We start from the raw sequence: 13,763 nt of genomic DNA on the forward strand, positions 1-13,763 counted from the left end.
GTTTTAGCCAATACCCAAATTACCTTTGATATGGTTCTCAATGATGCTTCATTCATTTGTCAAAGAACATTCAGCTGTGAGACTCAGATGAGCAGGGTATTAGAAGCCAGAAATATTCCATTCTGATTTTCAGAAAGGTGACAAGCCGCAGGAGGGCTGAGGGTGGCCGGCATGCACTGGTTAGGTACCAAATTGCAGTCAGGGAGATGTGTGGTGGAATCAGGTTCAAGCCAGGTCAGGATACCAGGAAGTCAGGGTCAGGCACTGAGTTGCAGGCTCGAGGCCAGCGGCAGTCAGGGACAAACTGGGGTCAGGAGCTGGAATCAAAGGTTCACAGTAAGAGGTGGTCTGCAGAAGCAAGCAAGCAGTCTTCATCATTGCTCAGACAGCTCCCTTTAATAGCTTCATGGTTTATATACGGGGGGGAGGGGCAATCAGTGGGCTCCGGGGGGCCACCACTCAGGCCCCACTGGATGGTAGTTCCTGCAGTGTCTAGTTTCACAGGGTCCCCCAGTGGAAGCCCAGACTGCGCTACCAGTGGTGATGCAACAGCGTTAGCAGCCCTGCACCTCCATGGTCCCATGTTTCACTCTGGCAGGTGCTTATATCCCCTGTATAATCTGAATGACTCAAGCAATAAGCCTCTAAGGCAGCCTATATTCTAGCTCTAGCCCATTGACAGTCTATAAAATATCTTCACTTAATTTGGCTCAAAACACTCTTTTTAATATCTTGTATTGATTTTACATTACAGCTCCTGTGGAAAGAAACTTAATGCAAGCTTATGCCTACGTTACCTATATACAAATACATTAGACATATTCTTTTAATTCCCCTTTTTTCTTTATTGCCCATCATGTCTGGATGCCAATCATATATATATATAATGAATTGCATTACTGCTTAGGATATTTTCAGTTGCTTGACTGCATCACTGATTTCTATTTATTAAAATATAATAAAGATGAATATTGAAAAAGATACTTCCACATTTTTTTTTCTAGTTGGGAGGCGCAATCAAACAGAGTACACTGATTGCTGCATCAGTGGCTATAGAGCTTTATTGTTGGCGTTAGCTTGTGGAAGAGGAAACAGTGATTGTATTGAGATTGTTTTGGTTGGTAGCTGTCATCTCGGGAATAGATAACACGATGATTTCCTATGCAGAGGGAAGGTGCATGGGGCTCTCTGAGGGGTCAGGCACCCAGCCTCCCTGTGCTAGTCTCTGCTAAAGAGAAACAGCCAACCACATCCACCTGGGGATGATTAATTGGATAAGTAGCTGGATGGCAATTAATTTTTATAAGGAACCCCTGGCCTTATAAAGGGTTATGAGTGCTCAGCAAGAGAGGAAACTGCAGAGGAGAGAGACTACGAAGCTCTCCAGGCAGGGAGGCCTGCATGACCCCCTGATTCAGCAAGGGAGAGACTGCAGAGCTCCCAGGCAATGGAACAGCCTGCTGATTTACAGCAGAAGGAGAAGGTTTGTTTACACAAACATTTGGCGGTTGATTAAATAAACTAGACCCCTGAAGGGGCATTGTTCACTTGTGTACAAGCCTCATTAAACTTACTGAAAACCCACTAAGGGAAACCTAGGGAGGGATGTAACCACAGTTCCACACTAGGCCACCAGGGGGTGTTCCAGGAGTGAGTGCCCACCATTACAAAAGGATTATGAGCCTCTTAGGCCTTGGTTTAGAAAAGAACTTAAGTCCACCCATTAGCACATGAGGCCTCCAATTGACTTTGATGGATCTATTGCATTTGTAAAGTTAGACACATGCTTAACTATCCTGCTTAATCAGAAGCTGATCCCTGGCTGTCACAGACAAGCCTTTCTCATGCTAAGGGCAGGTGGTAGGAAGGTGACTCACAGCCCTGGTACCCCTGGGAAGCGCCACAAGTGGTTTGTGTAGCAGAACATATGCCACCTCCCCTCCCATGGCTCACATAGGGGATGTGGCTGAGGGAAAAGGAGTGTGGCTAGATCTTCCCTGCAACCCAGTGATCTCCAGCTGCCATCGTAGTCCATAGGGACTATTGGAAGCTGGCATAATGTAGAACAGCTCTAAGGATGCTAAAACTGGTGCTGGCCACTTGTGTGGGTACATAGCCAGTCCAGGTTCAAGGAAGGACAAAGATGACTTAAAGCCACATTGGCCCACCTCTTGCAGAGCTGGGCTGTGTGCTCCTCAGCTGTAGCTGAGGATCAGGTTGTGGTGTCAGTTAGTTTCTAGCAGTGGACCCTTTGATCCAAATGGATTGTCCTCAATTCCTGAAACAGTCCTAGAATTATAGCCCAACCTCATTATTTCATACCTGCTTGGCAGTACCCAATCAAAAACCGGACAACCTTCCATCTGTTGTTCATCTCCTCTATGGTACAGTGCAATGCATCTAATCCTAATACATCTTCTGAATGGGCTCACACAACACATACCTTAACAGGAAAAATGCATTTCAAAGATGGGCTGAAATGCCGGACCTCTGAAATGTATTTTTCTCCTCTAATGTAGTTCAATAAAAAAAACAGTCTCCAAGAATATGTTGTCCTGCTGGCATTTATACCCTACAGTCATCACACTTATCCCTTTCCCTGACCTCATTATTTGGATGGCAGCACTATAGAATTTAATTTTCAGTCTTACAGAAGCAGATTCTCCTTCTATCACTGTAGGTTTCTATTCAAGGAAACTGCTAAATATGTCCTCTTTTGGTAGCAGCAGACAAAATTAGCTCATGCACAACCTGATGTTATTCCATCTAGTTGGCTTGACATACACTGTGTATTTCAAAGGATCACGCCTCTAAAAGATGAACCGTGTTTAATAAGGACCATAAAAATCTGAGGTCAAACAGTGCCGCGAATTCAGCAACACAATGTCATATCACAGCACACACAGTTGCAGACAGGGGAGAGCGTGCAGCAAGAAAACCCCACAGACCTTCTTTGAAATTGCAAAGAGGGCATGCGTGGTGATTTAATAATCATATAAAAGTGAAAGAAAGTCCTGGAAAAATAAAAGATAGAGACAATCCAGATCTGTATGGAAAAAGCTGTTTCCCCAGTCCCTTAACACTAATAGAAAAGCAGATTTGCTGTGAGTGGAGAAAAGTAACTGTCTTGGCTCCCTTTTAAGGGAAGCAAATTGAAAGAAAGAATTCTGAGGAGCCCATTATAGTCCACGAAGGAGACCAAGACCGAGTTTGGAATAGCCTACGAAGGAGGAAGGATTCTTGTCTTCCCGGACTTTTGCCCTGCCATTCAGTCAAAAAGCAAAGATCTGAGAGCAGTTAACATTTCACAGCAGAAAAGGAGAAGAAACAAGTTTATTATAGCAGCCAAGCACTGAGGAAACCTTGTACTGAAAAACATAGAGTATCTGAGAGGAGGAGGTTGTGGAAGAGCCTATGTACATAGGGTACACTGGATAAGTAAAAGATGAAGAATTACACTTTTTGATATTGAAATGGCTGTTTTAATTGGCTGAACACTTTGTTCCTGGAGCTGCATGGCATGGTAGTACTGAAGTAACGTGCTTGTTAAAGACTCCCTTTTCATATGAAGAAATTTCAGAAAAAAATACTTTTGAAGTATCTGGAGATTGATATTCTCTTGGACTTGTTATAGCACACAGCATGATGGTGAAAGACAACAGATACCGGCTGTATAAATTCTTCAAATGATTTTCATAGAGTTTAAAGCCAGAAGGGACCATTAGATCTCGTCTGACCTTCTGTATACCAAAGGACATAACATTTCACCCAGTTTTCCCTGTATTGAGCTCAATAACTTGGGTTTAACTAAAGCATTGTACCAGAAAGGTATCCACTGTTGATAAGAGATGGAGAATCCACCTCTTCCCTTGGTAGTTATTCCAGTGGCTAATCACTGTCACGGCTCAAAATTTGTGCAGAATTTCTGTTTTGAATTTGTCTGCCTTTAGTTTGCAGCCATTGGTTCTCATTATGCCTTTCACTGCTAGATTAAAGAGCCTTTTAGTACACGGTATTTTTCTCCACCTTAAGGTACTTGTACATTGTTGTTAAGTCACCTCTCAACATCTTTTAGATTAGCTAGATGGAGAGAGCTCTCCAAGTCTCTCGCTGTACGGCATTTTCTCCAGCCCTTTAATCATCTTTGTGGTGCCTTACTGTACCTTCTGTAATATTTCAACATCCTTCTTAAATGTGGCCTCCAGAACTGGACATAGTATTACAGTACTGGTCTCACCAGTGCTGTATACAGAGGTAAATGACCAACTCATACTCATTTCTCCTATGTTTATTCATCCCAGGATCACATTAGCATTTTTTGCCCAGCATCACATTGGGAGCACGTATTTAGCTCCTTGTTCAATATCACCCCTAGATCCCTTTCAGAATCACATCTTTTCAGGAGATAGCCCCCCGTTCTGTAGGTATGGCCTGCATTCCTTGCTCCTAGATGAATAACGTTGGCTGTATTAAAATGCATTTTGTTTGAATGGGCCGGTGTATCGAGTGATCCAGGTCATTTTATATTACTGCCCTTCATCATTATTTACCACTCTGCCAATCTTTATGTCATCTGCAAATGTTAGCAGCAGCCATTTTATATTTACTTCCAAGTCATCGATGAAAAGGTTCAATAACATCAGGCCTAGTAATGATCTCTGCAGAACCCCTCTAGAAATACCCCCCCCCATTCAGTGACGATCCCCCATTGTCAACTCCTTTCTGAGATCTATCAGTTGGCCAATTCTTAATCCATTTAATGTGTTTTATTGATATACTATAGTGCTCATTTTTAATCAGAAGGTTGTGTGGCACCTGACAAAAGTTTAAGTATAATATATCCATGCAGTTACCTTTATCAACCTGATTTGTAATCTCATCAAAGGATGAAATCAAATTTGCTTGACAAGACCTATTTTTGATAAAACCATGTTGAGAGGCATTAATGATATAGTCCTATCCTTTAATCCTTTGTCAGTTGAATCCCATTTCTGCTTTTCCATTGCTTTGCCAGGGAATGATGACAGGCTAACCCAGAGGGGTGCACTAGGAGACTCTGCAGAGGGGCGCGTCTCAAAGATGCAACTAGCCCTGCAGCTGTGACAGTACTAAGTGAACATCCCATAAATCAATTGGGCATTCCCAGTATATAGGGACCTTCTCCAAAGCTGACTGAAGCCAATGGGAGTCTATTTACTTCACTGGGCTTTGGATCAGGTCCTCAATATAAGATATTATTGTTATCACGTGGTTTATACTATTCCTTGAATTCAGACAGATGGCACCTCGGCTTCTGGGATTTCACAGGAAGTGCTCCAGGGCAAAGGTTAATGGCTTTTAGCAAAAAATCTCTTTTGAACTGAAGAGATCTCTGCCTGATCTGCCCTGGGAGCATTTATGGAAAGGAAAGGAGGCTCCTGAAGTGATGCATCATAATTGGTTTTGTTCCTGCATAGCCCTTCTGAAAGCTTTAAAATGTGCCGAGACTGTTTTCTGGATTTGGTGACAGCTGTCAACAGTCTCTCCATTAGCAAAGAGGTGACAAACACACGACCCTTATAAGACCAGTTAATGTAAATGTCTTTAGCTATCTTCCGGCATATTACACTGGTCTACAATTTTTGAGAAGTCGTCTGCTTCAGAGATAAAATGTGCTATTTATTATGTATTTTGATGTGCTGAATTCAAATATGACAATTAAAACAACTGATTGGCTACTGTTTCTAAGATATTTAAGTTTTTACATTTTATGTCTATGTATATTGTGTAGATAGAGTTTTAATCATAAATTGTAAACCTAGGTCTTTTCATGTGTTTATGGTTGCTATACATGATAATATTGCACCTGTCCTGTTTATGTAACACTTTAAAAATCAGCAAAAGGGTTATATAAATAAAATGTATTATGAAACAAAAGGCAAAAAACTATTCTGTACATAGTTTAGTCCTATTCAGTGTCTACTTGGCGCTTCTTGGCTTGTCTCTTGTATTCATTAAATGGAGCATCTCTTGTCACTGTCCAGCAATAGTCTGCAAGCATTGATGGGTTCCATTTGCCCTGATAGCGTTTCTCCATTGTTGCAATGTCCTGGTGAAATCGCTCGCCGTCCTCGTCGCTCACTGCTCCGCAGTTTGGTGGAAAAAAATCTAGATGAGAGTGCAAAAAATGTATCTTTAGTGACATGTTGCAACCAAGGCTTTTGTATGCCTTGAGGAGGTTTTCCATCAACAACCTGTAGTTGTCTGCCTTGTTGTTTCCGAGAAAATTTATTGCCACTAACTGGAAGGCTTTCCATGCCGTCTTTTCTTTGCCATGCAGTGCATGGTCAAATGCATCATCTCGAAGAAGTTCACGAATCTGAGGACCAACAAAGACACCTTCCTTTATCTTAGCTTCACTTAACCTTGGAAATTTTCCACGGAGGTACTTGAAAGCTGCTTGTGTTTTGTCAAGGGCCTTGACAAAGTTCTTCATCAGACCCAGCTTGATGTGTAAGGATGATAACAAATTCTTCCTTGATTCAACAAGTGGTGGATGCTGAACACTTTTCCTCCCAGGCTACAATGACTGTCGGAGTGGCCAATCTTTCTTGATGTAGTGGGAATCTCTTGCACGACTATCCCATTCGCAGAGAAAACAGCAGTACTTTGTGTATCCAGTCTGCAGACCAAGCAAGAGAGCAACAACCTTCAAATCGCCACAAAGCTGCCACTGATGTTGGTCATAGTTTATGCACCTCAAAAGTTGTTTCATGTTGTCATAGGTTTCCTTCATATGGACTGCATGACCAACTGGAATTGATGGCAAAACATTGCCATTATGCAGTAAAACAGCTTTAAGACTCATCTTCGATGAATCAATCAACAGTCTCCACTCATCTGGATCGTGAACGATGTTGAGGGCTGCCATCACACCATCGATGTTGTTGCAGGCTACAAGCTCACCTTCCATGAAGAAGAATGGGACAAGATCCTTTTGACGGTCACGGAACATGGAAACCCTAACATCACCTGCCAGGAGATTCCACTGCTGTAGTCTGGAGCCCAACAGCTCTGCCTTACTCTTGGGTAGTTCCAAATCCCTGACAAGGTCATTCAGTTCACCTTGTGTTATGAGGTGTGGTTCAGAGGAGGAGGATGGGAGAAAATGTGGGTTCTGTGACATTGATGGTTCAGGACCAGAAGTTTCATCCTCTTCCTCTTCCTCGTCTGACTTAAGTGAGAATGATTCTGGTGCATCAGGAACCGGCATTCCTTCTCCGGTGGGTACTGGGCGTATAGCTGATGGAATGTTTGGATAATGCACAGTCCACTTTTTCTTCTTTGACACACCTTTCCCGACTGGAGGCACCATGCAGAAGTAACAATTGCTGGTATGATCTGTTGGCTTTCTCCAAATCATTGGCACTGCAAAAGGCATAGATGTCCTTTTCCTTTTCAACCACTGGCGAAGATTTGTTGCACAAGTGTTGCAGCATATGTGTGGGGCCCACCTCTTGTCCTGATCTCCAATTTTGCAGCCAAAATAAAGGTGATAGGCTTTCTTAACCATAGTGGTTATACTGCGCTTTTGTGATGCAAAAGTCACTTCACCACAAACATAGCAGAAGTTATCTGCACTGTTCACACAAGTACGAGGCATCTCTGCTCACTTTGGCTAAACAGAAATGTGTCCCTTTGCAAAATCAAACACTGACAAATAAGAGAGCACGACACTGTGTGATTTCTAGAGCTGATATAGGGCAATTTGTTCAGCAGAGTGATGTAAGCTTCGTTATGATTGCATCATCCATGACTTCTAGGAATAACATGATGCAATTCATATCATGTATGACGCAATACCAGCTTCAGATTGCATCATTCATTGTTTTGCCTAAAAAGCAAGTACTGTCCAAACCCAGTCATAGATTTATTCATAGATCCAGTCAAAGATGTATTTTAGTCATTTCTGGTTTAAATTGAGATCCCTTCCCTTTATAACTCACTTATCCTCCGCCATTCCCAAGTCAAGGGTCGTATATACTGACCCAATAGCATATCTTGAAAACTAGAGCCAATCAACAATTTTAAGCATCATTTTCATTCTCAGTGACCCAGAATTAGTAAAGTTTGACTACATTTATTTCAGAAGCATTTTGGCTGTAGAGCAGTGTATCTTTATTGAAATTCCAGATGTGCTCTCATTTCATAGATCATATTACCTGCATCACTTGTAGGGCTTGCACCACTGGGTCAAATAACGCACTATATTGGGTGGTCGCACTTCAAGTGGCAAGATGTGGAGGTGGGCTTGGTGGGTTTAATAGTCATCTCTAATAAGCAAATACGAACCTGTAAAAGGGCCCCATTTCTTCCCAAAGGTAACTACAGCCTCATCGTGAACATCTTCGTTACACTTCAACTTGCATGACAATCCTGATGAGGTTTAATACAGGACTGGAATTGGAAGGAAAACAATGTTTGCTTTCTAATTGCCCTGCTCATTTCTAGTTTCATCTCATTTATAAAGCATTAAAACGAAATCTTTCCCAAGCAACTGCTTCATAAACCAACATGACAGCACTTAACACTGCTCTAGCACATATGTCTGTCACTCAAATAGACAGCACTGTGAAAACCTGTGTAAGCAACTTCACTCTTCCATCAGAAACCTCGCTGTTCCCCAGTCAAAACAGAAACATGGGTAGAATTTAATTGTTATGAGAACCCATTCCATTGTCTCCATGCTGCAATGCTGGACTAATTTCACTGGGGAAGAGTGGTGTTTTTATGGGGCTAAGGGAACCAGTGTTCAAAAATTACTTGTGATTTATATGTACCAAACAGTACTTCTGGCAGCCTAATTATTCCTTGTTTCATTATCCCTGGATTCCTGGTAGCTGACTGATTCACAGCTTTTACTTTCCCTTGCTCTAAGATAATAGTGGGAGAGGTAAAGCAGCCACTGTTTTCAGCAATAGCTGTCATGAGGGAAAATTCTGAGTACTGCCTAAGGGAGTTCTTTTGAAGAAAGTCTATTTGATATGCCAGGTTCTTTTGAGGAGTTGGAGAATACTTTGAAAGTCGGTTTAATGATGCTTACTGTTTAGTGGGAGTGACTCACTGAAAAATGCAGTAGTGGGGGTGTCTAATTCCCATGCGTCTAGGAAATATGGACTGCTGGTGAAAGGCTAAATATATGGGGCACTGTTGCAAACAGAGATTTACAATTTCAATGGCTGTCTCTGTAATAAGGTGAACATATAGCAATATCTGTCATATTGGCTGAATTCTGCTCTGGGGTCTGTATCCATATTCACGGTACAGCTCTTAGCTATGTATTTTATACATCTGAAGGTTGAGGTACAAACATCAGTCTCTCATCTTCATTTGTTCTCTTGTGTGTCTACACTTGTGCTTTACTTGGAGTGCAAGTGCCAAGTGGATAAAGTCCAATTAACTAATTTTAAAAGGAAAGACCCATCATGCACCAAACAGGTGTGTGCTTCATGGAAATTGAAGGTGAGGAGAATGAGAATTTGCAGGGAGAATGAGACACTTGAACCATGTGTTCTATTCAGAATTCAGTGGGGTGTTATTGGAAAGAGAATTCAAGTCAAGGACTCCAAAGCCCAAGGAGTGCAGAGTTCATGACTGCTTTGCATATGATGAGGATCTGGGAAGAGGAGGTTAGGAATGAGTAGGCTTTGGAGCTGCATGATATAAGTAGTACAGTGAGGTTGGGAACTGCATGATAACCAATCATGGTATAGGGTGAATGTAAGTTATAGGTCTCATGCTGGAATTTTTGGATGAGGTTCTCTAGTCTGTGTCATGTAGGAGTTCAGACTAGATTATCATAATGGTCCCTTCTGGCCTTAAAATCTATTAGTGTGGTGTTGTGCTGTTTTGAAGTTGTATAAGTAAGAAGTTTTGGAAGATTGGTTAGAGTTCTGTCATATATATGAAACTTTCATTCGTGGTTGTCAGAACTCAGTTCTGCTTGACTTGAACAAGCACCTAATTTAGAAAGATTAATCAGGATTGGCATAGTGGTGATGTCAATTTTTGATGAATGCTTCTTTTTCTCCATCTTCCACTCTTTTTAAATCACTCCACTTTCTTTGCCAAACTGAGTTGAAAGGGGTTCAGAGCAGGATTCTTCTGTTTCTGGGGGCTTCATCTCTTCATGGGTTTCTCGGTGTTGCTTTCCATTTGTTCATCATGGGATACCTGGAGTAGCTAAATTAGATTTCTAGTGATCAAAGGCATGTTTCTTTTTTAATATCTTGACTTGTCGGTAAAGTGGCAATAAGAACTGGTTGACAATTTTCCATCTAATAATTTTTATATGGAAAATGCCTTTAAAAAAAAGATGTTAGCAAAAACATCATTTTTTTCTTGAATGTTTTCTGGTTTTCTTAAAACTAATTTTTGCAGGTTTTTTTTGACAAAACTCCCCCAAAATTCAAATAAAAATGTTGACAAAACAACAAAAAAAGTGGTTGTCATGTATATTTTGTGCATGGGGAATTTTTTTCCCCCTCAACTAACTCTAATAACAATATTTTCCCAGTTCAGTAAAGGACTTTGAGATTCTCCAATGAAAGGTGTTACTAAAGGGCAATTTATAACCTTATGGACTTCATATTTTACATAGTATTAATCCACCAAGCACTGCTGGTGATCTACCATGAGAGAGGCTACATGTGTGCTGAACAGTAAACACAGAAATTTAGAACTGAGCCCCTTAGTTCTCCCAATGTTTTGGGGTCTATCTGATTCCAACCATCACAAAAAAAAAATTTTTGTGTGCCAAACCTGTGCCTCTTCATTCATTAAGGATTCTCAAACTCAGATGAGGTAAATCTTCCCACACAGATTTTATCATTCTACTTTTTTTGGTTCTCGTGTAGCAAATAACATCACTTAAAAGGTAATGGGGTCAGCTGGACCCCCTCAATGTTAGCTAATGGGAAAAATGAAACAACTGCATTTCCAGTGTCTATGGGGGTCTCTTGGACCCCAACCTTTTACAAAAATGTAAATAAAACATAATAGGCAAACCACTGCCTGTTCTTTCTTTAAGTATTCTCAAATTATGACAACCTGTTAGCATTGGTTTTTGTCTGCATACCTGTTGTGGTTTTAGTGAAGCAAAAAAATCAAAGTAGAGGGTGTCAGACCCCAAATAATTATTCCAGCATTGGATTATTTTTATTTTGAGGCAGCAGCTATATGATTAGATGAATCTTTTAGCATTGTTTTTATCCTCATAGCTCCAGTTTTTGTTTTTGTTTTTTTAAAAAATGCACTTCTAGAGTCTTGGGGGGGGAGGTGTCTCTGAGACCCTGGATAACATTTGCCTCAAGTATCATCACAATTGTCCAGCAAATTGAGTTTCTTTGAAGATAACTGTCAAACTGATTTTCTGGGAAGCCGACACTTGCTAGCAAGAGTTTCTGGTAGGGTTCCCAGTCCTCCAGGATTGTCCTGGAGTCTCCAGGAATTAAAGATTATGTCATGTGATGAAACATCCAGGAATACGTCCAACCAAAATTGCAACTCTAGTTTCTGGGGAAGCCACAACTGTCAGATACATTTTCTAGCATGCCCACGTTTGACAGAGGATGCTGTTGGGGCAAAGACGTGCTGTTGCATTTCATGTGCACATTGCATGTCTGAATGCATATATGGTTTGGATTTTGTTGACTGGCACTTGGGATAATAAATCTTTCTCAGGGACTTGGGCACAGAAATGGTGCAGGAAAGGAACACTGCAGCCACACCTCAGGCTTCTAGGGAAGTAAGGTCTAGTGTGCTGGGTACTGATCCTGAGCCTAAGAACCGGGGAAGATGTTACGTCTGTTTCAGAGAACAAGACAGAAAAACACATAAAAAATGTGGGAAGTGTAAAAACTTTGCTTGCTCAGAACACGAGTCTTGTATTTGCTCTGTTTGTTCAAAGTAGTAGGCCATTTGCTGCCACTTTGCTGTATTTGTGCTTTCTATATAATTGCTGTTGTTATCTATTTTCATTGTCTAAACATGGGGTCAGTTAGACTTTGACCACCTGTATAACGTTTAATCATGGGAGTCAGTTAGACCCCAACACGAGTACTGTATAGCGTGCTTTTGAATCTAGGAAAATTTTAGCCTGTTCAGAGCGTTATGGGTCACCGATTACAATCAAGTCAGTTTTAAATGCACCCCATGTGTTTCCCCCCCAATTTTGACATAATGGGGGTCTCCAAGACCCCAATACGGAAATAGTTGGGTGATTTTTGGTCCAGTTCAAGGGTTGCACTCTTTGCAGATTACACTGTGATTCATTAGTTAAATCCAGACTCTAGCATTTATTTTTCAATCCCATTTTATGCATATCAATACTGTTAATTCTCAGTATATACAGGTGTGTCATCTTTTAATTACCAGAGAGTGTCATGGATCTTCTTCGTTCCATACTTGGTTTTTTTGTTGCAATCTTTGGAGCAATGTAATGTGATTTACATTACAGCGATTTTTTTTTTCACCCTTTAGTCAAAATGCTCTCATTGCTGATCAATAGGTAATAGCAAGGACAAAACATCCCAGGTATTCTGCAAGTTCATTTAGAAGTCATATGTGATTTCAGCCTCCTCCTCCGCCTCCTTTCCACCCCCCTTAAATGGGCACCTCATTTGTTCTCTTTCAATCTGTATATTTTTGCTCCAACTTGTGGAGAAGTGTGTTCCCTTCCTCCCCCAACTTTGCACATTGTTATCTGCATATCACCTGTAAACAATTTATTCATACTTGGACGGTTCTATTTATAGCCAGGTAAAGCTTCTCTATCATATTGTGCATCTTCTTTTTAAGCAGAAGGAAATTTTACATTTCACAAAACCCAGAGACTATATTATGGATGTGCGACCTGATGAAAATAAAATAAGAATCAATAAGAGCCTCTGTTTGAAATTTGAAGATGAACCTGGAATGAACTTTTCAGGAGATTCAGATATGTTCAGAGACCTCTTGTCTCCAATATTCTCCACCGTGTGCCCCTGAACTACCTGCTTCTGGAAAGGACAAAAGGCATGATCCTTAGGGCGGCTGAGCACTTCCAAGCATCTCTGGCTTTATTGGAAGTTGCCAGTGTTTAGCTATTCTTAAAATTAAGCCCTGAGGCTAAAGTTCACAACTCTGCAGACAGACAGCACAATCCAATGCACTACTTATATTTCACTTAGACCCTCAAAATTGGACTTATATGAGACATAAGCGGTGGTCTTCTGCTCAGCAGTGATATCTACCCTAAAAGCAGAAATGCCACAAGGAAAGTTTTCTCCCTGCATCGCTAGCCCAAACAGACTAGGCATTCTGAACGTTTATGAGGTTTCCAGCCAAGTTTTGTTTCCCCAAGAGATCTGGGTAGTTTGGATAAAGAGCTGCACTTTTATGAACAATGATTCTAATTGATTTCAATACACAATGCCATTGATGTGCATAGTACTTTACAGAAACATAAGGAGACAACGCCCCCATGACAATGAGTTTACAGCCCAAATTAAATACACCTCTACCCCGATAGAACGCGACCCGATATAACACGAATTCAGATATAACACGGTAAAGCAGTGCTCCGGAGGGGCGGGGCTGCTCACTCCGGTGGATCAAAGCGAGTTCGAGATAATGCGGTTTCACCTATAGCGCGGTAAGATTTTTTGGCTCCTGAGGACAGCGTTATATCGGGGTAGAGGTGTATAGTAACAACAGAACTCCCAGAACCTTTGGGTGCCTTTGCA

This window comes from Emys orbicularis, chromosome 14, assembly GCF_028017835.1.
Source record: "Emys orbicularis isolate rEmyOrb1 chromosome 14, rEmyOrb1.hap1, whole genome shotgun sequence".
Lineage (NCBI taxonomy): Eukaryota > Metazoa > Chordata > Testudines > Emydidae > Emys > Emys orbicularis.